Raw genomic sequence first — 27365 nt, forward strand, 5'->3', positions numbered from 1 at the left:
TTCAAATGCCTTCTTCCCAAACCAGCTGTGACAGGAGACCTATGCTCCCTGCCCAGAAAAAGTCCTGTGGAAGGGATAATCTTCTGCCTTTTGTTGTTACTGACCTTCCCAAAATTACTTTTCTTCTCTCTTTTTTTTTTGATGTAGTGAACGTGTTCATTACTGAGTGTGTGTTCACTACTGACTGTGTGTTCATTACTGAGTAGCAGGCAGTCTCCCACCACTGCCACTGCAATATCCTCAGCTGCCATTCCAGAAGCAAAGAGGAAATGTTTTCCACTCTTCTACACTCCCTCACTGCAGCAAGATAATCACAGAATTTGTCTGGTTGCAAGGGAGCTCTAAGTTCATCCAGTCTGACCTTTGACTCAGCACTGAAGGGTCAACACTAAACCATGTCCTAAGCGCCAGGTCTGCACATCACATACAGAGCATCAAATACACCATGGTCATTCTACCCCACAACTGGGCCATTGCCTCATATCCCCAAAACACACTTCTTTTTTTTCCAGTGGTCTCCACAGCTACCACTGGTCCAAGCTGTGCTAGAGCTTACAGCATACAGTCAGAAATCTTCAGAAGGAAGCTTCTGTCCCACAGCTAGCAGGGATGCTCCACATTTAGGCTGGGAGACCAAAGCTCTGCTTGGGAGAGTCATAGTAGCAGGGGCTGCACTGGGACTAACAAACCCTCTTTCCTAGCACAAGGACAGCCACAAGGAAGCAGGATTTCTCCTGCATCAGAGTAAGGAAGATGTGTCAGCCCTGCTGACAAGAAAGCAGCCTTAATCCCAACCCTGGAACCAGTAGCTAAGATGCGACACGCCGGAGAGCGCTGGTGTGGGCTACAGACGCACACGGTTATAAAGCTGTCAGCAGCAAGGGTCAGCATCCACTGAGTCTGGCAGCTACAGCTGCACACTGCTCTTACTCTAGCAGGAAGGTGGGCTTGAGCCTCCATTATAGAATCCTACAACCAAACTAACCAAGCCAAACCAATTAATGGAGAGCTGACTCAGAATACAAAGTGTTTGAGATGCTTTGAGAAGGGAGCGTCAAAGTAGAATCATAGAATCAGTCAGGGTTGGAAGGGACCACAAGGATCTGACAGTTCCAGCCTGCTCCTGTCATGGGCAGGGACACCTTACCCTAGATCAGGCAGCCCACAGCCTCAGCCAGCCTGGCCTTAAACACCTCCAGGCATGGGACCTCAACCACCTCCCTGGGCAACCCATTCCAGGCTCCCAGCACTCTCATGCTCAACAACTTCCTCCTCACGTCCAGGCTGAACCTACCCACCTCCAGCTTTGCTCCCAAGAATCCAACTGCCCTATGAGCTAGCTCACATCAGAAGCACACACAGAGTCAAGTCAGTGCTAGGAATGGCTGTGGTGATGGTACACCAGCTTAACTTTCCCCTCTCTCTACTCTATTGAGGCACAAGAGAGTAGGTAGGGACACCTTCCCCAGCAGACTGCTTCTTTCTTCCCCAGGCACAAGAGAGCAGTGGGCAGGAAACGTCTTGTGCACCCTAAGCTAACTCACACCTCCCCTCTTGCTCCAGACCAGAGTGGAAAAGGTGATCTGGCTGGGCACATTTTCTTACAACATACAGAGAGCACAGTGTGGCTTCTCTCCTCCCCCAGCAGATGATTTCTGAATGATGCTATGGCTATGCCATTTCCACAGCTCATCTGAAATCAGCCTAATCTTATATACAGAGGATACAGCCCAGATGGTGGTGCTCACAGCTGTGCATGTCTGACATGAAGGTGAGTAAGCTCAGATTTGTGAGCGAGCCACCCAGCTGTCAGCTCTGTCTGGGGGATTGCTTCAAAGTGCAGGAGGGAGAAGCCCACACACGGTGAGCAGATTTGGTCATCCTTATGATTGCCTTCTGGGCACAGACAAGCTCCTTCTATGTTAGAGAAGAGGAGGAGGAGGAGGAAGTAACCTTTCAGGCAAATTTTACACATGCTGCTTCAGGCAGTATCTTTTGGGCTGGGACAGCATAATCCATAGGACTTCAAAGCCACCAGTGCACTCAAAGAGGGTGTAAAAGCTACCACAAAAGACAGCACAGGAACACAATCATTTCAGCAAACACAGGGCTGTGTGCAGTACAGCTGTCAGTCAGCTGGAAACGAAAGAGCAAATGCTGCCTACACACAGCACCCAGGGCTGAGACACAGACAGGAGAAGGGATGCACACCTAACACCAGGCTCAGTCTCCCTAGAGCTCATGTCAATCCAGTGGAAGAAGTTGAACCCTCCAGTGGGATATTCACATTATGGATCTTCAACTCATGCAGAAAAGCTGCACTGACAACTAGCAAATGTGCAGGGCACCAAGCCTTCCAAAAGAGCCACAAATGCCCCTATGGCTGACAAGCACTGTGCTCTCTACCCTTCCTGGAATGCATGATGAGCCTCCTGGGTGCTAACAAGAGCACTAAATTAAAACAATACCCAGAGCACTAAATTAAACCAAGCAATGGATCCTGCTAAAGGTGCTAGATTCAAAAATCATGCCATGCATCATCCCCCAGCATAACCAGGTAAGGAACACAGAATAGAACCCCAGAATTAACCAGACTGGAAAAGACCTCTAAGATAATCCAGTCCAATCTATTACTTAACCCTTCTAATTCACTAACCCGTGGCACTAAGTGCCTCATCCAGCCTCCTTTTAAACACCTCCAGGGATGGAGAGTCCACCACCTCTCTGGGCAGCCCATTCCAATGCCAAGCACTCTCTCTGCCAACAACTTCCTCTTAACATTCAGCCTAGACCTCCCCTGGCACAGCTTGAGACTCTTGTTCTGTCACTGGTTGCCTGGCAGAAGAGACCAACCCCACCTGGCTACAGCCTCCCTTCAGGTAGCTGCAGGCAGCAATGAGCTCTGCCCTGAGCCTCCTCTTTTGCAGGCTGCACACCCCCAGCTCCCTCAGCCTCTCCTCACAGGGCTGTGCTCCAGGACCCTGCCCAGCCTTGCTGCCCTTCTCTGGACACCTTCCAGCACCTCAGCATCTTTCTTAAAAGGAAGGGCCCAGAGCTGGACACAGCACTCAAGGTGTGGCCTGACCAGTGCTGGGTACAGGGTCAGAAGGACTTCCCTGGTCCTGCTGGCCACACCGTGTCTGATCCAGGCCAGGGTGCTGTTTGCCATCTTGGCCACCTGGGCACACTGCTGGCTCATGTTCAGCTATTATCTACCAGCACCCCCTGGTCCCTCTCTGCCTGGCTGCTCTCAGCCACTCTGTCCCCATCCCCAGCCTGTACCACTGCTTGGGGTTGTCATGGCCAAAGTACAGAACTTGGCACTAAGCCTTGTTAAAACTCCTGGCACTGGACTGTGCCCATCTGTCCAGCCTGTTCAGGTCCCTCTGCAGAGTCCTCCTGCCCTCTAACAGATCCACACCTGCTCCCAACTTGATGTCACCTGCAAAGGTACCGGTGAAGGACTCAATGTCCTCATCCAGACCATCAATGAAGATATTAAACCAGACTGGGCCCAGTGCTGAATGCCCCAGAAGATGGCATCAGTTTCAGCTGCCATAAAGATATTGGGAAAGGAGAGCCCCTCCCCCTGCTATGAGAAAAATGAGACTTGCTTAGTGTGCTGCAAGTAGGGATCAGTCCAATGTTTCCAGGAGCAGCACTTTGGATTCAAGAGGTGTATGCATTGGTGCCCTTGGCTCTGTCGTGGTGTGTCTGCCCATTTCTGCTAGGTGTGGTGCCTTATTTCTTCTTGTTTGGCCAGCTGAATATATGCAAACCACACTGAGATACTAAACAAAGAATAATCAAAACAAAGGGAAGCCAAAACCTGCAGCAAAGAAACACTGAACTCACAATAAGAGAAGATAAATCATGGACACAGCGATTTCACCTCACTGAAAGCAGAACAACCAACCTAGTGGCCCACATTCCAAAGAAAACAGACTACCTGCCCTTTTCCACTGCAACACTAAGCCTGGCTGCAAGTACACAGTGCCCCCCAAAGAACAGAGACTACACAGCACCTTTAGTCCTTAGCAGAGAGGGGCAAAAAGGAGCTCTTCTGCATTCCACTTTTACACACTCTTTTTGCAGGCTAACAGATGGTAAGGGAGTGCTGCCCTCAGGGCCCCCTCTTTTCCCAAAGGGCATGCCCACTTCTCTTGCACAGAGCACAAGCTCTGAAGAGCAGATGTGTGTCTTTTACCAAACACCTCTGCATTCTGTTGCCAGAACTGAGAAATGACAGGCAATAAAATGAGCAGGGCGCAGGCAACTGGAGCACATTCTCAGTTTGCCTTGGGTTGAGAGAAATCAGTGCAGAAAAACAACCCCACTGTCCACTGTGTGAATTTGGCTTGGGTTTGAGCATTGTTTTCCAGGCAGAAAATATGGTGCCATCACCTACTTTTGCAAGCCAGCTACAAATTGCACAGCTGCTAGCACGGTGGTTTTGAGAGTGGGGCTTGCCCCTTGGCCTCGATTCTCCTCTTGCTCAGACTAGGGCAAACCAAGTGTCAGCCTGAGCAAATCAGTGTTCTCTGACACATCCTATTGTTACAGCAATGTGAGAACCAGACTGCTTCGTGCTCAGATGCTAATCAACTATGCAGCTAGAGCAGTTTGGCTTAGGCAACGAGCAAAGGTTAGGTCTCAGTCATTAACTTGGGCTCAAGTGAAAAAGCACAAATTCAGTGGGCAAAGTCATAGAATCCTAGAACCAACTGGGTTGGAAGAGAGCTCCAAGCTCATCCACTCCAACCTAGCACCCAGCCCTGCCCAATCAACCAGACCATGGCACTAAGTGCCCCAGCCAGGCTTGGCTTCAACACCTCTAGGCACAGCCACTCCACCACCTCCCTGGGCAGCCCATTCCAATGCCAATTACTCTCTCTGCCAACAACTTCATCCTAACATCCATCCTAGACCTCCCCTTCCACATCTTCACACTGTGTCCCCTTCTTCTGTTGCTGGTTGCCTGGGAGGAGAGACCAACCCCACCTTGCTGCAGCCTCCCTTCGGTTGTGATTGATTATACTTCAGTATCTGAAGAGAGCCTACAGGAAGGCTGGGGAGGGACTATTGACAAGATCTTGCAATGACAGGATGAGGAGGAATGGGTTTGAACTGGCAGAGAGATTCAAACTAGATTTTAGGAGAGGGCTCTTTAGAATGAGGGTGGTGAGACACTGGCACAGGTTACCCAAGGAGGTTGTGGAGCACAGAATCAGCCAACGTGATCAAAGATCACGTTGGCTGATTCTGTGCCCCACAACCTCCTTGGAAGTGTTCAAGGCCAGGCTGGATGAGGTCTTGAGCAACCTATTCTAGTGAGAGGTGTCCCTGCCTATTAAACTGGGTGATCCTTGAAGTCCCTTCCAACCTAAACCATTCTATGATCTGAAAATAAACCAAGAAGAATCAAATAGTACAACTTCTGCCTTATGAATAAGGATTGAACACGCTCAGAGGGATTAGCAAAAGACATTTTGATTCATTTTCTCCAAGGAAGAGACTATTCTTTAACAATCTCTGTCCAGATGCAATCAGGAGGGGGGGAAAAACTTACATTGGTGGCTGCATACTGCAACAGTATGGGAAATTGGACTGCTTATTGTTTCAGGCCCAGGCCACCCAAGATTTGAGAGAGTTTGGCAGCTTTCAGAATATATCACATGAGAGACTGGTTTGACAGACAAACAGAACAGAAAATAACCCAGATGGCTCTGCTTCCTCAATTACAAGGCAATGCCACCAGAGAGGCCTTAGCATAGAAGTGTTTTCAGTTTGGAAAGGTGAGAGGTCTTCAACTGTCTTCCTTTTGAAAAAGCCTTTGCAGCCTTTCTACTTTTCCTTAAAATTACTTTTTCTTGTGCTTTATGTACACTTTGGGAGTTCAGAGCTTGCCACAGAAGGTGACTTTTGTTCCTTCTGGAAAGGGAAGGGACCAAAATGGAGCAAAATGGATCAGAATGCTCTGCTGAGACCCCACCTGGAGTACTGCAGCCAATTCTGGAACCTCTGGGACAAAAGGGATGTGGAGATGCTGGAGAGTGTCCAGAGCAGGGCCAGGAGGATGCTCAGAGGCTGCAGCAGCTCTGCTGTGAGCACAGACTGAAAGAGTTGGGGCTGTGCAGGCTGGAGCAGAGGAGGCTCCCAGGGGACCTTCTTGTGGCCTTCCAGGATCTGAGGGGGGGCTACAAAAAAGCTGGGGAGGCACTTTTCAGGATATCAGGGAGTGACAGGACTGGAGGGAACAGAGCAAAGCTGGAGATGGGGAGAGTCAGACTGGATGTGAGGAGGAAGTTGTTGAGGATGAGAGCAGTGAGAGGTTGGAATGGGTTGCTCAGGAAGGTGGTTGAGGCTCCATCTCTGGAGGTGTTTAAGGCCAGGCTGGATGAGGGAGGTTGTAGCCAGGTGGGGTTGGGCTCTTCTGCCAGGCACCCAGTGACAGAACAAGAGTCTCAAGCTGTGCCAGGGCAGGTTCAGTCTGCGTGTTAGGTAGAAAACCTGCAGAGCAAGAGTGATTGGCATTGGAATGGGCTGCCCAGGGAGGTGGTGGAGTCACCATCCCCGAAGGTGTTTAAAAAGAGATTGAATGAGGCACTTAGTGCCATGGTCTGGTTGATTGGCCAGGGCTGGGTGCTAGGTTGGACTGGCTGAGCTTGGAGATCTCTTCCAACCTGGTTGCTTCTATGATTTCATTCCTGCTGCCATTACTATTAAACCACCATGTCCTTTCATCTTCCCACAGAGCTGCAAAGCCTTCACCTCACCCTTGAAGTGTGTAGTCCTGTTTCTCACCTACTTCAGGCAGACACAAAAAACACCTGAGAGATATTTGCAGCCCACATCAGACTAAGAATATTCTACACACAGCACTCTAAATTAAGACATGTCGACAGCACCATGTCTCAGATGGCTGCAGCCCTTAATGAGGTGTCAAACACTTCAGACCTCACACCTAGCCAAAGCCCACTTGCTCACAAACCAAGTCCACCTAGTGAGTATTTTCTGCCTGCAGACAAACAGCAGATCCTACAGCCAGCAGGCTTTGCTCAGCCAAGCAAACAAATAACATCAGTGGGGTTAAGTTCTCCACAAGGCCTTTTGTGCTCCTCAGATGTGCTAAGCGTTAAGTTCATCTACAAGGAGGAGAATTCACAGGAAGAGGTGAAGGTTTCCTAGTGCAATATTTCAGTGGTGATGTGAACAAAAGGACAGCTCTCTGAGTTATCACTTCACTCCCTGAAGCTTGATTGTTTTAATTTCCATTTAGTGTTGTTTTGCTTTCCTCTGTGCTACAGCTGAGGTAAACCTCTAAACCTGACCTGCAGCATAGAGGAGTGGAGTCCAACGTTCTCAGGATCATCAAGTCCAACTTGTTATACTATTTTTTTCCCTCTGTCTTCCATGTGCAATCTTAAACTAGGAGTTGGGTTGCTTAGCTCTCAAAAAGGTTTTTAGCTGTAAAGTTCTGGACCAGGTTGGAAGAGACCTCCATAGCTGCAGCTGCTCTGCCAGAAGAGTACTCGGTACTAAAAAAGAGCTACAGCATTGTACCTGTGGGTTTGGTCTAAAGGATGAGAACATCATTTTGATCCTTTCATAGAATCATAGAACCAAACAGGTTGGAAGAGACCTCCTAGCACCTAGCCCTATCCAGTCAACCAGACCAGGGCACTAAGTGCCTCATCCAGGCTTGGCTTCAACACCTCCAGGCACAGAGACTCCACCACCTCCCTGGGCAGCCCATTCCAATGCCAATCACTCTCTCTGCCAACAACTTCCTCAGAACATCCAGCCTAGACCTCCCCTGCCACAACTTCACACTGTGTCCCCTTGTTCTGTTGCTGCTTGCCTGGCAGCAGAGCCCAACCCCACCTGGCTACAGCCTCCCTTCAGGTAGCTGCAGACAGCAATGAGCTCTGCCCTGAGCCTCCTCTGCTGCAGGCTGCACACCCCCAGCTCCCTCAGCCTCTCCTCACAGGGCTGTGCTCCAGGCCCCTCACCAGCTTCATCGCCCTTCTCTGGATATCCTCAAGTACCACATCCAAATGACTTTTAAGCATATTCAGGGTTGGTGACTTCACCACCTCCCTGGGCAGCCCATTCCAGTGCTTGACCACTCTTGCTGGGAAAAAAAAGTGTTTCCCTCTCTCATGAGCTGGAAGAAATCCGGGAAGAAAGACTGCAATCTGAAAGAGGGGAGCAGAGACATGAACCAGGTACCTTAGCAACCCAGATTGTCTCCTCCAAACAATGCTTTTCCTGCCAAAATGGAAACACACAGCTGGTGAGAGACCTTGAAAACACAAACCCTGTGAGGAAAGGCTGAGGGAGCTGGGGGTGTGCAGCCTGCAGAAGAGGGAGCTCAGGGCAGAGCTCATTGCTGTCTACAACTACCTGAAGGGAGGCTGTAGCCAGGTGGGGTTGGGCTCTTCTCTCAGGCAAGCAGCATCAGAACAAGGGGACACAGTCTCAAGTTTTGTCAGGGGAGGTCTATGCTGGATGTTAGAAGATCTTCACAGAGAGAGTGCTTGGCATTGGAATGGGCTGCCCAGGGAGGTGGTAGATTCTCTATCCCTGAAGATGTTTAAAAGGAGGCTGAATAAAGCACTTTGTGCCATGATCTAGTTTATTTGCTAGGGCAGGGTTATATGTTGGGCTGGATGAGCTTGGAGGTCTCTACCAACCTGTTTGATTCTGTGATCCTCTGGCTGTGGTTTTGAGTTCCTGATAGATGCTGGAGGCAGTGTGCCACTGGCTGACAGCAGTGAAACAGAGAGGTGTACATGCCGGTGTACGGAACTGTCCTGCTGCCTGGCTATGTAGTCAGCATCTGAACCCTTCTGTCGTGTGGCTCAGGCTCTGTTGGAGAGGTCAGACTGCTGCATTTATCCTTGACTTGGCTCCCCCAGTTCAAGAGGGACATAGAACTGCTTGAGAGAGTCCAACAGAGAGCCACAAAGGTGATGAAGGGTGTTTAACCTGGTCAGTCCTATGATACTCCAGAATTTTGGTGCCAGACTGCTTTGTGCTGCTAGGGCCCAGCAGAGGAGCAGATCAGGGCAGCAGAGGCAGAGCAGTTCTGCATTTAGATCAGAAGGTGCAGCATAGGATTCTTCTGTGTTTTAAACAATGGCTGTTTTCTTGCTCCACAGCCACCAACTGCTCACCCCCAGCCACCTCTTGTGCAAGTCAGCCACACACTGTGAACTCTTCCTGCTGGTCACATCCTCTGTGTGAAACTTTTATGGCTCTTTTTTAGGGTTTTATTGTTATGGATTTGGCTATCACAGTGCTCAAGTGTAGCTAGGCTACCTTAGGCAGCATAAATCAAGCAGGATAGTAGTGAGTGATGAAGGATTTTATAACTCTGAGGAACTAGCTGAACTCTTTCCATGTTGTTTTAAGACATCTATATTCTCTCTCCTGAAGGCATAGAATATTCCCAAGCAAGTGGAAATCTGGAGCTTGGAGGTCTCTTCCAACCTGGTTGATTCTATGATCTACACATCACACACCTCAGACTTCACCATGACTGAACAATTTCTCCAGGACATCACTCAGGTCTCTAGGCTCAGTAAATCTCTGAACAAGGAAATCTCCCAAGTGTCTACACCTTGAGATTGCAAGGAAATATAAACCCAACACAGCTTCCAGCTGAGTTTACAGGATCCAGACCAATATTGCTAAGTATTGTAAGCATCTCTTGTTAATAAAGAGATGCTTCTGGGCAATGGCAACAACATTGTTAGCTCTTTCACATCTATGCACCACATCAAAGAGTCAACTACTGGCCCAACCTTTACACAGAGATCTGAGAAGTACAGCCAGGAGGAGACTGGGAGGTGACCTTATTCATGGTTATCAATATGTGCAGGGTGAGTGCCACTTACAAGAGAGGGTGTTTGTGTTCCTCCAGCTCTAACCACAAGTCAGTGTGTCCTCACAGGACATCTTCCTTATGAGGAAAGGCTGAGGGAGCTGGGGCTCTTCAGCTTGGAGAGGAGGCTGAGAGATGATCTCCTTCCTGTTTGTCAATATATGCAGGGTGAGTGCCCGGAGGCTGCAGCCAGGCTCTGCTGGGTGATGCCTGAAGAGGACAAGGGGCAATGGGAGGAAGTTAAGGCATAGGAAGCTTGATGGAAAACATGAGGAGGAATCTTTTCACTGTGAGGCTGATGGAACACCCTTCCAGTGAGGGTCACTGTGTTTCTGTGCTTCTGCCCCTTCCTATGCTCTCCTGCACCCTTCAAGTGAAGGTCATTGTGTGTTCTGTGCTTCTGCCCCTTCCTACACTATCCTGTACCCTTCAAGTGAGGGTCATTGTGTGTTCTGTGCTTCTGCCCCTTCCTACACTCTCCTGGGCCCTTCAAGTGAGGGTCATTGTGTGTTCTGTGCTTCTGCCCCTTCCTACATTCTCCTGTGCCCTTCAAGTGAGGGTCACTCTGTTCTGTGCTTCTGTCCCCTCCTAGATTCTCCTGTACCCCTCAAGTGAGGGTCATTGTGTTTCTGTGCTTCTGTCCCCTCCTAGATTCTCCTGTACCCCTCAAGTGAGGGTCACTCTGTTCTGTGCTTCTGTCCCCTCCTAGATTCTCCTGTACCCCTCAAGTGAGGGTCATTGTGTTTCTGTGCTTCTGTCCCCTCCTAGATTCTCCTGTAACCCTCAAGCGAGGGTCACTCTGTTCTGTGCTTCTGTCCCCTCCTAGATTCTCCTGTACCCCTCAAGTGAGGGACACTGTGTTTGTGTGCTTCTGTCCCCTCCTAGATTCTCCTGTATCCCTCAAGTGAGGGTCATTGTGTTTCTGTGCAAGCACCTCAGTGCTCAGAAGCAGCAGAGGAGGAAAGGCAGCCTTACCTAGTGCAGTGGCAGAAATAAACTAGGAGAGCTCTGCTATTAAGCAATATCTGCACTCCTCACTCCTATAATTTGAAGATTTTGGCAAAAGTAGCTCACTGTTTTACTTCTCTCCTTCCCAGTTCATCTCCACAGAGTATTTTTCACATACAACTCCTATGAATAATCTTCTGCTTCTTGTTGTAACCTTTCATGTGTGTCTAAATTCTTTCATTCACTCTCACTGGCCTAATTCTTCCAGATGTTTCAGAGTCCCTGCATTCTGCCAAGAAGGAGCTACTACAAAAGAGGCAATCATAAATCTTGGGGACTTGGTCCCTTCTTTTTTGCATTTCAAACCAATTGTTGGGAATCTCAATCTCTTTGGCTTCAATTTTCATGCCACAATTATGGGTAGTATTGCACCATGGAAATAATTGCTTAAAAGGTTTAAGTTCTTTGCCCCTTGTAAAATAATGAGCCCTTTTTTTTTCCCTAATTAGAAGAGTAATGGAACCTTTATGAGTCTTCAAAACAGGATCTAAAAACTCCCAGAAGGAGCTGTGCTGGAGAAATGGTCACTGTGGCACTTTGTAGAGAAATTATGTCATCCTCTGGGGTGGAGAGAGAGAAGAAAGAAAGAACAGGGGGGAAACAGGGCAGCAGAGAGCCTGTCTGGGTTCCTTGGCAAATGAAATAGCTCCTTCACTCTACTCCAGCATCTTCTCTCTCTCTAGCAGCTACTTCTCTGACACTATCTACCTGATGTCCAGTGGTGTGAAGAGCTGCTGAGGAGAAGCAGGGTCAAGGAGTCCCTAAATTCTGGACTATTTATTTTCTCAGGATTCACAGATGTAGAAACTGCAATTTGTTAGCTCAGGAAAAAAGCAGGCTGCATAAAGTCTGCCTGTATCATCTCACCTTTGGAATGTAAAGAGGATGAGACCATCCTTTGTGAGCAGTGCCAATGACTGAGCAAAATTAGAGAATCAGAGCTGATATTTTACATATTGCTTCAGGGAAAAAAATGGCTGGAATAGACCTCTGAGATCATCAAATCCAGCCTGTGACCCAATACCTCCACATCGACCAGACCATGGCACTGAGTGCCACATCCAAGCTTTCAGTGTTGAGTACAGGCAAAGAATAACCTCCCTTGTCCTGCTGGCCACACTGCTCCTGAGCCAGCCCAGGATGCCATTGGCTCTGCTGCCCACCTGGGCACTGCTGCCTCATCTTCAGCCTACTCTCTCCCAGCACCTCCAGGTCCCTCTCTGCCTGGCTGCTCTCAGCCACTCTGGCCCCAGCCTGTGGTGCTGCTTGGGGTTGTTGTGGCCAAAGTGCAGAATCCTGCACTTGGCCTTGTTCAATCTCATCTCCTTGGCCTCTGACCACCCATCCAGCCTGGCCAGCTCCCTCTGCAGGGCTCTCCCACCCTCCAACAGCTCCACAGCTGCTCCTAGCTTGGTGTCATCTGCAAACTTACTGATGCTGGACTCAGCCCCCTGGTCCAGATCACCAATAATGATATTGAACAGGACTGTGCCCAGCACTGATCCCCTGGGACACAGCACTAGTGCCAGCTGCCAACTGGATGTGGCACCACTGAGCATCACTCTCTGGAACCAGCCCTTCAGAAGCGGCTGTCGTGGCACGGATGGGGCTGCGCAGTCCTGGCCTGCACTGCTGGTAAAACAAACAGCAGTGTGCCTGTTCCTGCCTTCACATACACCTGTGCAGCTCCCCTGAGCTCATGGTGTGTAAAGCAGAACTGTGCCTCCATTCATTGCTCCCCCCAGGCCTGGAGCTCTGTGCTGGGCTGACATGCTAAACTAATTCCCTGGAATCTGCCTCTGCAGCCAGGCCTGCACAGCAAGCCTGAGCTCTGCTCAGAACCTGCTGCTGGCAAGCTGCTGAGTTGACACTGACTGAATGTTAAAGGTCTTGCTAATAACTACCTCCCAAGCAAAACACCAATTTAAATTAGAGTAGAAGATGTACTTTTTTTCATTGCTTATAGCTACCTAGAATCATACAATCAGTCAGGGTTGGAAGGGACCACAAGGAGCAGCCAGTTCCAACCCCTCTGCCATGCCCAGGGACACCCTACCCTAGAGCAGGCTGCCCACAGCCTCAGCCAGCCATGGGGCCTCAACCACCTCCCTGGGCAACCCATTCCAGCCTCTCACCACTCTCATGCTCAACAACTTCCTCCTCACCTCCACTCTAACTCTCCCCACCTCCAGCTTTGCTCCATTCCCCCCACTCCTGTCACTCCCTGATATCCTGAAAAGTCCCTCCCCAGCTTTTTTGTAGTCCCACTTCAGATACTGGAATGCCACAAGAAGGTCACCTGGGAGCCTCCTCTGCTCCAGCCTGCACAGCCCCAACTCTTTCAGTCTGTGCTCATAGCAGAGCTGCTGCAGCCCTCTGAGCATCCTCCTGGCCCTGCTTTGGACACCCTTCAATCTCCTTTGGGCATAAGGCAAGATCTAGGGTAAGGGAGAAGGTTAGGAGGATGGTGGAAAGGAGGCTGAGAGCTCCTCCTAGGGAAGCAGGTTTCTGGGAGGGCTGCTGTGTTTCTGTTTTACCTTTCAGCTTGTCTATTTCTGTCTATAACTGTATATACTGTAACTATCTGCTTGTACATTGTGCTAAGGTGTAAATATAAAGCTTCATTCAATTTCCAGAGCCCCTTAGTCTAGTCTGGGTGATTTCCAAGAGCAGGGAGAGAGGGCAGGTAACACCCAAACCATCACAATTCCTATGTGTGCTCTGCTTAGTGGAGCTTACAAGAGCAGGAAACATCCACCCTACCAAGATAAGAGAACGAGAGCAGTGCTATCCATGACAGAGTGCAGATTTAAACCAGCAAACTTCTGCCACTAGATCAGGTCACTCAAGGCCTCATTCAACCTGGCCTTGAACACCTCCAGGGAAGGAGCAGCCACAACCTCCCTGGGCAACCTGTGCCAGTGTCTCACCACCCTCACTGCAAACAACTTCTTCCTAACATTCAGTGTAAACTCATTACTCCTCACCCTGTCATTACCAGACCTTGTCAATAGTCCCTCCTCAGCCTTCCTGTAGTCCCTTTCAGACACTGGAAGGCCACTCCAAGGTCTCCTCAAAGCCTTCTCCTCTCCAGACTGCAGAACCCCAACTCTTATAGCCTGTCCTCACAGCAGAGCTGCTGCATCCCTTTGAGCATCTTCATGGCCTCCTCTGGACTTGCTCTAACAGTTCCATGTCCTCCTTGTGTTAGGGGCTCCAGAACTGTACACAGTACTCCAGAATCCCCTCCTTTGCCCTGCTGTCCACACTTCTCCTTCTGCAGCCCAGCACAGGGTTGCTGTCTGAGCTGCACTCACATTGCAGGCTCATGTGGAGCTTTTCGTCAACCAAGACCCCCAGGTCACAGAATCAACCAGGCTGGAAAAGACCTCTAGGATCATCGAGTCCAACCTATCACCTAACCCTTCTAGTTAACTGAACCATAGCACTAAGTGCCTCATCCAGCCTCCAAAGTCCTTTTTCCTCAGGGCTGCTCTCAGCCATTCCCCACCCAGCCTGGAGCTGTGCTTCAAATTGCACCGACCCAGGTGCAGGACCTTATATTAGACCTTGCTGAATGTCATGAGGTTGGCCTGGGCACACCTCTCCAAATCCCTTTGGATGGCATCCTTGCCCTCCAGAGAGGAAAAAAAATGCAAGGAGTGTCAGCCAGCAGGTTTGAGTATCTCACAACAGCTCAGGAGAGCCTGCACAATCTTTGTCCTTCACTTCTTTGACCAAAAAAAAGTTCCTCTTCCTCCTATTTCAGTTCTCTTCCTAAAATTCTCTTCCTTCCTTGCTCCATGAAATTCCACTTTGAAAAGCTGATTTTTATCAACTCCATCTCCTCATCCAACTGGATTACCAGAAAGCTCTCCAGGATCAGATTTCCTCTCTTCCTGTGAGTTTCTCTGAATTTCAACTCTATTCCCTACTTAGCACATTCTTTCTAGCTTTAGGCTCTTTTGCAAGTTGCAACCTCTTCAAGATTGGCAAAACATTGATAAAACATCTACCAGAAGACACACTTATTGTACACATGAATGATGAGAGTCAAACCTTTCACCTTGCCTGTAAGGCTCCAGAGAGACCACCCATGGTGTGCTAATAAGGTAGATGAAAGACTTGACAGTTACAACCTTTTTTTGTTGCTGTTGTTTTCATTATTTGCCTGTTCTTATTTTGGATCATATCACAGAGACAACTTGGGCCCAAATTATTATACAGTTTTAAATGTTGTTATCTCTACTGTAGTGCTTCAATATCTGTTCCATAATCTTACCTGGCACTGAGGTCAGGCTGGCAGGTCTGTAATTTCCCAGGTGTTCCTTCCAGCCCTTCTTGTGGATAGGCACCACGCTGGCCACCTTCCAGTCATCTGGGACCTCTTCAGTGAGCCAGGACTGCTGACAAATGATAAAGTGGGCTGGTAAGTTCAGCTACTGGCCCTCTCATCACCCTAGGATGGAGCCCATCTGGTCCTCTAGACTCATCAAAGAATCAGCCAGGTTGGAAGAGACCTCTAAGCTCTCCAACGATGGAGAAAACATCACTCCCTTAAGTGGGGAGAGAAATAACATTAGCAACAGCAGAAGGACCAGCACCATACTGGAGCAGCAGGACAGACAGCAAATATAGAATCAACCAGTTTGGAAGAGACCTCCAAGATCATCCAGACCAACCTAACCCCCTGCCTTATCCAGTCAAATAGACCATGGCACCAAGTGCCTCATCCAGCCTTTACTTGAACACCTCCAGGGACAGCAACTCCAGCACCTCCCTGGGCAGCCCATTCCAATGCCAATCACTCTCTCTTCCAGCAACTTCCTCCTAACATCCAGCCTAGACCTACTCCAGCACAACTTGACACTGTGTCCCCTTGTTCTGTTGCTGGAAGAAAGAGAGAAAAGAGAGAGAAAAGGCCACTGCCACTTAGCCATAACAAAAGTCTCAGCCAAGGTCAGTGAAGCCATGCAAAATCAGCAGCCACAGCAAAGAAAAGAACAAGGAAGAAAGAACAGTTTGTTGAGCAAGCTACTTCCTAATCCAGCACTCCAGTGGAACAATGTAGACCTATCCATTATAGCTCATTTGTATCCAGTCCCTGATTTCATTTACCTTTCACTCAAATATCCCCAGAAGGTTCCTAGCCTCGTTTACAACTGTGCTGGTTTGAGGCTAATTGGAATATTTTAATGAGAGAAATTAGATCATTGGTTGTAGAAAGAAAACAATGTTGAGGTCTATATAATTCATTGGTTTGCTGAGAGGGATAAAAAGCTGAAATGTAAATAATCTTCCCTCACTCTGTCCTGGGATGTTGCTCTATTCACTCTGCTCTAATTTCTCCACTATCAAATCAAAGGATCACAGTGATTTGTTAGTGGAGAAGTTAGAGCAGACTGCAGGGGAGAAGCAGCAGCAACTGCAGGGGAGAAGCAGCAGATGAAGCTTTGCTGCTTTTGGTTTTGTTTGCCTCTTTGGGATGGGAGATAGAGTGGAGAATGAGGAGGTAGCTTTGAGCCCTTCTGGGCAGTTTCTCTGGGAGGGAGTTTGGGTTTCTACATTATCTCTGATTTGTCTATAGTTGTAAATTCTTAAAAATATATTGTGTGGAGATGCTTGGAAATGTAGCTTTGCTGTAAATGGAGCTTCAGCTCACTTCCAAGCTGTCTGAGCTGGTCTGCTAAATTTCAACAGTGAGAGGGGAGGTGAAGTTCCTAACACAAGTCACCTGTTCCATTAAAGGTATGAATGCCTTAAGAGCAATGAAAGGATGCTGCAATGGTGAGCACTGCAGAGATGCCTACAAATAAACTCAACAAATACATTGTTCTGAAAGGTATAGAGTGGAGAAATAGATCAGATGTTCCTCTCACTCTCCATGGTGTACTGCAGCAATTAGCTGGAGTGATCTAATGCAGACTTCAGTTTACAGTTATTGCTGCAAGTTGCTTGCAAGGCAAGAGGGATTTTCCTTGACTTAAACCCTCAGGATTTTTGGTGTTTGTCCAGAAGCTATTTCCAGCACAATTTCAACAGCACTGTGTACCAAGAAGTCTGAGTGCTCATTACTTAGCAGGGGCAAGTGTGCACATGGGGCCCCCACATGTTCAAATCAAAGTGCTGGACTTGGCATCTTATCACAGAGGTTGGAAGGGACCTCCAGAGATCACCCAGTCCAACCCCCCTGCCAAGGCAGGATCACCCAAGGTAGTTCACACAGGAATGCATCCATCCAGGTGGGTTTTGAAAGGCTCCAGAGAAGGAGACTCCAAAATCTCTCTGGGCAGCCTGCTCCAGGGCTCTGTCACTCTCACTGTAAAGAGGTTTCTCCTGGAACACAAAAGCTGAAACCTTCTATGTTCCAGTTTATATCCGTTCCTCCTTGTCTTATTGCTGTGGATCACCAAAGATCCCCTTCACTTGACACCCACCCCACAAATATAGGCACCCCTTGATCAGATCCCCTCTCAGTCTCCTCTCCTCCAGACTAAACAGCCCCAGGTCTCTCAGACTCTCTTCATAGGGGAGATGCTCAAGTTCCACAATCAGCCTCACGGCTCTCTCCTGGACTCTCTCCAGCAGGTCCCTGGTCTCTCATGAACTGGAGAGCCCAAAACTGGACACAGTATTTCAGATGTGGTCTCAGCAGAACAGAGGGGGAGAAGAACCTCCCTAGCCCTGCTGGCCACACTCTTGCCAATGCAGCCCAGGATGGCACTGGCTCTCTTGGCCACGAGAGCATATTGCTGGCCCATGCAGCACTTGCTGTCCAACTCACGCTGCAAAACACAATTGGGAAGGAGCTGGGAACTGACATTTCCAGGCCTTCTTTGCAAAGAAGTGGAAAGGAAAGGCCAAAGTTCAAGTTCCAAGTAATTTTTTAATAGATACCATTAAGAAATAACCACTTTTATATGGCTACATAGCCACACACACATATATACACACCCCTATCTAAATGTCCATCATCCCACTCTAAAAAGCAGGTTTGCCTCCCATATAGATAAACACGATTGCTTCAATGGTCCACCTCAAAGGTCCACCTCAGGGGGCTGGAGCATCTCTGCTGTGAGCACAGACTGAAAGAGTGGGGACTGTAAAGTCTGGAGCAGAGGAGGCTCCCAGGTGACCTTCTTGTGGCTTTCCAGCACCTGAAGTGGGCTACAAAAAAGCTGGGGAGGGACTTTTTAGGCTGTCAGGGAGTACCAGGAGTGGGGGGAATGAAGCAAAGCTGGAGGTGGGGAGAGTCAGAATGGATGCGAGGAGGAAGTTGTTGAGCATGAGAGTGGTGAGAGGCTGGAATGGGTTGCCCAGGGAGGTGGTTGAGGCCCCATGGCTGGAGGTGTTTAAGGCCAGACTGATCTAGGGTAGGGTGTCCCTGGGCATGGCAGTGGGGTTGGAACTGGCTGATCCTTGTGGTCCCTTCCAACTCTAAGTGATTCCATAATTTCTTTTTTCTTTCAGGATGACTTCAAAAGCTCCATTTTCATATGCTGACAACTGCCCCTGGCATGACATTGCAGAGCCAGCAATGGTATTGCAGCAACAACAACAACAGAACAAGTCACATCCCTCTACTTTCACAGTGGAAACAATCCCAGGCTAATGGAAATAGCACAGGAAAACCCCACTCATTAAGGAGCAGCTCCTTCCCAATGAAAGGCAGATGTGCTGAGCTTTCAGATCACAGCTTCACAGTGGATTTTTCACACTTGAACCATTACTTCAACCAAAGATACACTTCATTAACCTCACAGTTTACATATCCTCCCACTCTAGAAGGTTGAGCGCTTGTTAAAGTGTGACAAATTATCACATCAGCTAGCAGATCTGTTTAAAAGGCTATTAATGGATCCAGAAATGGGCCTTAAGAACAGCTACACCCATCTTAAAGTGGCTTTACCCCTCCAGAAATGCATCCCATTATATTTGCCTATTGGGACTTAATCTCTACAGGTCTTATTTCTGCTCCTCGTGGAGTCACTCTCAGCTTGTTGCAGCTCTGAGGAACATGTCCAGAGAAGGGCAACAAAGCTGGGGAGGGGCCTGGAACACAAATCCTATGAGGAGAGGCTGAGGGAGCTGGGGGTGTGCAGCCTGGAGAAGAGGAGGCTCAGGGGTGATCTTATTACTGTCTACAACTACCTGAAGGGGCACTGTAGCCAGGTGGGGGGTGGCCTCTTCTCCCAGGCAACCAGCAATAGAACAAGGGAACACAGTCTCAAGTTGTGCCAGGGTAGGTATAGGCTGGATGTTAGGAGGAAGTTCCTCACAGAGAGAGTGATTGGCATTGGAATGGGCTGCCCGGGGAGGTGGTGGAGGCACCATCCCTGGAGGTGTTCAAGAAAAGACTGGATGAAGCACTTAGTGCCATGGTCTGGTTGCTTGGATAGGGCTGGGTGCTAGGTTGGACTGGATGATCTTGGAGGTCTCTTCCAACTTGGTTGATTCTATGAGCTGTTACAACTAAGCTAACAGCGTGGCCAGCAGGACAAGAGAGGTTCTTGTGCCCCTGTGCTCAGCACTGCTCAGGCCACAGCTTGAGTGCTGTGTCCAGCTCTGGGCTCCTCCACTCAAGAAGGATGTTGAGGTGCTGGAAGGTGTCCAGAAAAGGGCACAGCAAGGCTGGTGAGGGGCCTGGAGCACAAACCCTATGAAGAGAGGCTGAGGGAGCTGGGGGTGTGCAGCCTGCAGAAGAAAAGGCTCAAGGCAGACCTCATTGCTCTCTACCTGAAGTTGCAGTCAGGAGGGGTTGGGCTCTTCTGCCATGCAAGCGGCAACAGAAGAAGGGGACACAGTGTGAAGTTGTGCCAGGGGAGGTCTAAGCTGAACGTTAGGAGGAATCTGCTGGCAGAGAGAGTGATTGGGATTGGAATGGGCTGCCCAGGGAGGTGGTGGAGTCACCATCCCTGGAGATGTTGAAGCCAAGCCTGGATGAGGCACTTAGTGCCATGGTCTGGTTGATTGGCCAGGGCTGGGTGCTAGGTTGGACTGGATGATTTTTGAGGTCTCTTCCAACCTGATTTATTCTAAGATTCCAACTCCAGCACCGTGATCCAAGTGCAATCTGGACAATTCCAGCACCATTTAAGTTAAAAAAAAAAAAAAAACAACAAACCCAAATCACCCCTTTCAAACACATACTTTGAACATGAAATTTTCCTTTTAGCATCCTCAGCAGCACTGTCCTAATCAGCAGAGAGACCACCACTAAAGTATGAGTAATAAAGGTAAGGCAAAGTGTTCACACTGAAAGCATCCAGCTTATCTTACATTCTCATGCCATTCCTTCAGCTTCTGCACTTCCTTTGGCTTGGGAAACAGGAGGCTGTGTTTTGTTTTGTTTCCCAGGTCTGTTTCACTTTAGGGCCATATTAATTTTTTTTGTCAGTGTTTCCAGTGAAAGGAATTCAAGAACTATTTCTGCAGAGTGGGCCACATTCCATGCAAACCAGTAGAGAGAGACTCACACAAAACTTGGATGCAAACCATCAGATCTCTTAATATCCTGTTTTCCTTTTGTTTAGCCTGCAATTGGACTCAGCTCCAAGTGTGTCAGTTGAAATGATAAATTAGTGTGAATATTAGAAATGGACTTCTCCCAAAACCTTCTATTTGAATACTCAAATACTGTGGGGGACATCAGATCTCAGCCTCAGTTATGGAATTCATTTTCCCACCAATGCTACAATCAACCAAATAGAAGTCCCTGAGGCCAAACGTTAGGCTTGGCTCCCATACCTAATTACTGGATATGCTACACAGAAGTATTGCTGCATGACTTGGCAGAGGATACAACTGACTGCAGGGTTCTGCACTTTGGCCACAACAACCCCAACAGTGCTACAGGCTGGGGACAGAGTGGCTGAGAGCAGCCAGGCAGAAAGGGACCTGGGGGTGCTGGGAGAGAGGAGCTGAAGAGGAGGCAGCAGTGTGCCCAGGTGGGCAGCAGAGCCAATGGCATCCCGGGCTGGCTCAGGAGCAGTGTGGGCAGCAGGACAAGGGAGGCTCTTCTGTTCCTGTACTCAGCACTGCTCAGGCCACACCTGGAGTGCTGTGTCCAGTCCTGGGCTCCTCAATTCTAGAGAGATGTTGAGGTGCTGGAAGGTGTCCAGAGAAGGGCAGCAAGGCTGGGGAGGGTCCTGGAGCACAGCCCTGTGAGGAGAGGCTGAGGGGGCTGGGGGTGTGCAGCCTGGAGAAGAGGAGGCTCAGGGCAGAGCTCATTGCTATCTGCAGCTACCTGAAGGGAGGCTGTAGCCAGGTGGGGTTGGTCTCTTCTGCCAGGCAACCAGCAACAGAAGAAGGGGACACAGTGTGAAGTTGTGCCAGGGGAGGTCTAGGCTGGATGTTAGGAGGAAGTTGTTGTCGGAGAGAGTGATTGGCATTGGAATGGGCTGCCCAGGGAGGTGGTGGAGTCGCCGACCCTGGGGCACTTAGTGCCATGGTCTGGTTGATTGGCCAGGGCTGGGTGCCAGGTTGGACTGGATGAGCTTGGGGATTTCTTCCAACCTGCTTGATTCTATGACAGCCACATTCTATCAGGAGTAAAATATTTTACCACTCTCACAGACCTTTGAAGTTTAATTTAAATCCAGAAACAAGGACATGCTTTAAAGGAACAGCTTGAGAATATTGCAGAACTCTTAAGAGCCTAATCAGTTGTGAAGGTAGGAGGTATCACTTCATCACTCTTTTAATGTTGTTGATAATCACAAAATGGCTTAGGTGAGAGGGGATCTCAAAGCTCATCCAGTTCCAATCCCTTGCCATAGGCAGGGACACCTCCACTAGAACAGGTCAAAGTCTCATCCAACCTGGTCCTGAGCACCTCCAGGGAGGTTGTGGAGCACACAATGTGATCAAAGATCACATTGGGTGCTTCTGTGCTCCACAACCTCCCTGGGCAACCTGTGCCAGTGTCTCACTGTAAAGAGCCCTTTCCTAACACCCAGTTTGAATCTCCCCTTTTCCAACTTGAACCCACACTCATCACCAGGTTGCCAGATTATCAGTTGGCAGATATTTTAGAACATCAGAGAATCATATCTGTGCTTGCAATTGTCCTGACAGAGACACAGGACCTTGCCCTCAACCTTACTGAACTTCATGAGGTCATTTTGGGTCCACCTCTCCAGGCTATCCAAGTCCTTCTGGATGCCCTCCCTTCCCTCCAGCCTGTCAACTGGGCACACATCTTGGTGCTAACTTGCTGAGGGGCACACTCAGTTTGCTGACAAGAGAATTTATTCCACAAAGCTTTCATTTCAATGCACCTTGACTGACATGAGATTAAAGTCTAATGAAGATGCATTGTTTTTCCAGAGGCAAGTCAGGTTTTCTTCTTTAAAACAGAAGAAACCTGTGCCAGGGCAGGTTAAAGCTGGACATTAGGAAGAAATTCTTCATGGAAAGAGTGATTGGAATTGGAAAGGGCTGCCCAGAGAGGTAGTGGAGTCACCATTCTTGGAAATGTTTAAAAGGAGGCTGGATGAGGCAGTCAGTGCCATGGTTTAGTTAATTAGAAGGTGCTGGGTGATAGCTTGGACTCCATCTCAAAGGTCTTTTCTAACCTGTTAATTCTGTGAAATATAAAATCTGTCATACCAAATGAGACCATCTGTTGGATGGTGAAAGATCCTGCTGTGGAGGTGAGGGAAGTTTAGGGGTTATCACACAATCAGCCAGGTTGGAAGAGACCTCAAAGCTCACCCACTCCAACCTAGCACCCAGCCCTGGCCAATCAACCAGACCATGGCACTAAGTGCCCCAGCCAGGCTTGGCTTCAACACCTCCTCCAGGGATGGCAACTCCACCACCTCCCTGGGCAGCCCATTCCAGTGCCAATCACTTTCTCTGTGGCCCTGGCCAACCAACATGGTGCCATGGATTAGTGTGCTGGTTTGAAGCTACCTAGAATGTTCTGGTGAGAAGAACTAGGTCACAGACTGTGAAAGAGAGACAAGGGTGATGTCTGCTTGCCTCTTGTTCATGTAAGAACAAGAATCCAAACACAGGTAATGCAATTCGAGCACTGCCTGAGCTCTGGGCTGTTTTTCTCTCTCTAACCTCACCCTCTGCCTCTCTGATTAATCCACCTTCTTCCTAACTCCCCCCCCCCAGCCAACCCTTCATTCTTCCTTGGGGCACAATACAACGCCTGGGGTAAGGCAGAGGAGTGGAAGAAGGTGGAAGGGTGTTTGGGAGCCCCTCCTGGGGACTCAGGTTTCTGGGAGGGCTGCTGTGGTTTTGCATTACCTCTTACCTTGTGTATTTCTGTATCTACTGTAACTATCTGCTTGGGTATTGTGCCAAGCTGTAAATGTAAGCTTCATTCACGTTTCCAGAGCTGGCTGAGTCTAGTCTGGGTGATTTCCAAAGTGGGAGGGGGACAGGGAACACCCAAATCACCACAGTTCATTAGAAGGGTTAGGTGATAGGTTGGACTCAATGATCTTAGAGGTCTCTTCTAACCTCTAATATCACAGGATATTAGAGGTTGGAAGGGATCCAAGGAGATCGAGTACAAACCCCCTGCCAGAGCAGGACCACACAATCTAGCACAGATCACGCATCCAGACAGGCCTTGAAAGTCTCCAGAGAAGTGAAAACAAAACACTTAAGAACCAGCTGTGCATCTCCAAGCAGAAGCAAGCTGGAAGCAGAATGAAAGGTTGGCACATCGATGGTAAGCAAACAAAAAGGGATCTTTTCCCATGTGTCCAGGGCATTATGCCTTAATTATTGATCACAGAAGAGACTTGGCATGCTATGCATCACCATTTGGAAAGCTCTGAGCTATCTCTCTGATAAAATGATTGCATTTCCATGGCACCAATATGCATCCCAGGGAACAGGCCCTGGGAGTATTTCTGATTTCAGGCAGTCATCTGGATATGAAGTCAGGACACCAAGTAGTTATTTTACAAGTACAGTGAGAATAACCAGGAGGCTCTATTAACTGCACCACATAGTCTCATTACAGCTTTTAAAGTACTCAGCAGAATAAGATGAGAGTCATCAAGAGCTCTCCAGATCCATGGCATCTTGAACAGCGAGCACGGAAATTGCTGCAGCATGTACAAGATGGAAAGTTAATGGGATAGAGTAAGGAAGGAAATGCCTTTTGCAATTTGGAAGTTCCTTGCAATTGAATAATCTCTCTCCAGCCCAGAAGCAGACAAGGTGGCTTCTAAGTGCAAACCAACAGTCAGCCAAAACAACTGCCCTTCTGTGCAAGCTCCCCAAGTATATACAATGCTGTGGAGAAGGACCTGCGAGTGCTGGTGGACACCAAGTTCTGCATGGGACAGCAGTGTGCCCTGGTGCTCAAGAAGGGCAATGGGAGGCATTAAGAGGAGTGTGGCCAGCAGATGGAGGGAGGGAGGTTCTTTTCCCCCACTGCTCTTCCTTGGTGAGACCTTATCTGGAATGCTGCATCCAGTTCTGGGCTCCCCCGTTCAGGGGGAATAGCAAACTGCTGGAGAGAGGCCAAGGCAGGGCTACAAAGATGATCAAAGGGCTGGAGCACTGCCTGATGAGGAGAGGCTGAGGGACCTGGGGCTGTTTGGTCTGGAGAAGAGAAGACTGAGAGGGGATCTAATCAATGTTCATCAGTATCTGAGGGCTGGGGGTCAAGAGGGAGTGGAAAAACTCTTCTCTGTTGCACCATGTGATAGGACAAGAGGAATGGGTATGAACTGCAGCACAGTAAGTTCCACCTCTTTACTGCAAGGATCACAGAGCACTGGCACAGGCTGCCCAGAGAGGTTGTGGAGTCTCCTTCTCTGCAGACTTTCCTGCCTTGTCTGGATGTGCTCCTGTATGACCTGCACTAGATTCTATGGTCCTGCTCTGGCAGGGGGATTTGACTTCATCTATGGAGGTCCCTTCCAACACCTAACATCCTGTGGTCCTCTGATATTCCTTACAGCCCAAATGCAAACCTACACTGAGGATTAAATTGCCTCCAAACTAAACTTTAGTTCATGCAAAATGAGGCTCAGGCTTGCTCAAAATATACTTGCATCTATGCTGTAAAACTCCGAACTATGACAAGACACAGTAAGAACTCTTCATTAAAGGGACAGCACAAATTAGAGCTATCTGGAGCAAGACTTCTGTGCAAAGAGGGAGTTATGGCTCTCCTGGACCATCTAAGCATTTAGTTTAGATTGAAAACAAGGCACAGCTCCAGGAAGCAACTATATGGAAGTTTTGTCAACCAGTGCAAAGTTTCCAAAGACATAGAATTCTGCAGCAAAACCATACACAGACTAAGGTCACTCTTAGTTCTCCTCCCACACCTACAAGAAGTTTAGGCACTGCTGCATGTCTGCCACCTACCAGAGACCACTGCACAGATGGAAACCCTAACTGCATGGCCATCACTTCCCCTAGAAAATAATCATCTGAGTCCTCCACATGCTGACTGCTGGTCTCAGCTATCATAGAATCAGCCAGGTTGGAAGAGACCTCCAAGCTCAGCCAGTCCAACCTAGCACCCAGCCCTAAGCAATCAACCAGACCATGGCACTAAGTGCCCCAGCCAGCCTTGGCTTCAACACCTCCAGGGACAGTGACTCCACCACCTCCCTGGGCAGCCCATTCCAATGCCAATCACTCTCTCTGCCAACAACTTCCTCCTAACATCCAGCCTGAACCTGCCCTGGCACAACTTCACACTGTGTCCCCTTGTCCTCTTGATACACTTCCTAAAATGACCTTCCCTATCTTGAGCTACTGTTGGATTTTTCTGTCTTCCTGAAGTGTCCACCTAGGCTGTAAATTCCTCAAAGCAGGAAGAGTTTTATCTCCAGTGGTAAGAAGAGACCATTGGGAACACAGCCTCTGCTTAGTAATAGATATACACTGAGACAGCCAGAGGCAGCACATGTGCATGTGTGCACCTCCACCTTATCCAGCTAGACACACTGGTGAACTGCTTGGAGAAGATACATGACATGAAAGTTTTATTGTTCTCCATGCAACATCCAAGCAGTGTTTCCAGCAGGACTTCCAAGCAATTGGCTTGTTCCCAGAACTCCATGAAAACTGTTTCCTTGCTGTAGCATGCCAGAAAGCACTTTGCTATGAGCATGGATTTCTTTGCAAGCTAAGCAGGCAAAAATGGAGTACAAGGGAAAAGTGCTAAGAATGAGGCTCACAAGACTTGGCAATATTCTTATCAAGGGTCCAATAAATGCCCAAAGGGGATAAAAGTTTGGATAAATTATTTGATTGGCTGAAAAAAATAAATCAGGGGGAATTTTGAGGTCTGGAGGTTTGACCTGGGCATGGGCACCACACCATGGAGACACAGGAGTGCCAACATAAAGGCTGAAACTGTGTCTTCAGATATATCCTAATGGGGCAGTGCATTGGTTCCATGACCACCTCTCAAGACAGCTCTCAGGGAAAGGTTTCTGGAAGTTCTCCCAGAAGAGCTGGTTACCATGGAGGAGGAGAGCAAAGCAGGGAACAGCTCTGTCAGTGAGCAGAGGCAGCAGCATGTGTGCACAGCCCAGACAGCCAAATGTGTCCTGGGGATTCTGCCCCTTTGCTCTCCTGAAACTCCACCTGCAGTCCTCTGTGCAGTTCTGGAGCCACCAACACAAGAAGGACATGGAACTGTTGGAGCCAGTCCAGAGAAGGCTACAAGGATGCTCAGAGAGCTGCAGCAGCTCTGCTCTGAGGACAGGCTGAGAGAGTTGGGGCTCTGCAGTCTGGATAAGAGAAGGCTTCAAGGAGACCTTGGAGTGGCCTTCCAGTATCTGAAGGGAGCTGCAGGAAGGCTGGGGAGGGACTATTGACAAGGTCTTGAAAATACAGGGTGAGGAGGGATGGTTTTAAACTGGCAGAGGACAGATTTAAACTAGGTGTTAGGAAGAAGTTGTTTGCAGTGAGGGTGGTGAGACACTGGCACAGGTTGCCCAGGGAGGTTGTGGGGCACAGAATCACCCAATGTAATCTTTGATCACATTGGGTGATTCTGTGCTCCACAACCTCCCTGGAGGTGTTCAAGGCCAGGTTGGATGAGACCTTGAGTGGCCTGTTCTAGTGGGAGGTGTCCCTGTCTATAGCAGGGGGTTGGAACTGGCTGAGCTTTGAGGTCTCTTCCACCTAAACCAATTTAAGATTCTATTAGAGCAAAACTGGGACATGTTTTTTCTTTCAGATCACAACAAGATGCCTCATTTTTGTCCTTACTAACTTGTCAGACAGAATATGCAGCCTTGTGAGAAACCTTGGACCTGCCTCAAGTGGGTTTGGGGGTAAGCCTAAGGCTTTTGAGACTTATCACATACATAGAACAGCTGTTTTGAACACAGTGGAGAGCTCTCAATACCTCCAGAGCAGCTGACTCATTGCACAGAAGCTGTGAAGTCAGCCTGGGTTTGAGCCATGGAAGTGTCCACAGCTCTCAGATATACAGCAGGCTGAGGGCAGCACTGATCAGCAGCTC

General features: G+C 48.8%; 1 protein-coding gene across 10 annotated transcripts in view; it reads right to left on the bottom strand.

Moving 5' to 3' along the window:
* Positions 1-27365, bottom strand: part of CALD1 (caldesmon 1) — a 237835-nt gene that overhangs the window by 179225 nt on the left and 31245 nt on the right. For all 10 annotated transcript variants that reach the window (XR_010305041.1, XM_064155637.1, XM_064155636.1 and 7 more), the window contains exon 3: positions 15180-15303. The gene's annotated coding sequence lies outside the window, so the exon portion shown is untranslated. The remainder of the gene's footprint in view (positions 1-15179; positions 15304-27365) is intronic.

This window comes from Pogoniulus pusillus, chromosome 15, assembly GCF_015220805.1.
Source record: "Pogoniulus pusillus isolate bPogPus1 chromosome 15, bPogPus1.pri, whole genome shotgun sequence".
Classification (NCBI taxonomy): domain Eukaryota; kingdom Metazoa; phylum Chordata; class Aves; order Piciformes; family Lybiidae; genus Pogoniulus; species Pogoniulus pusillus.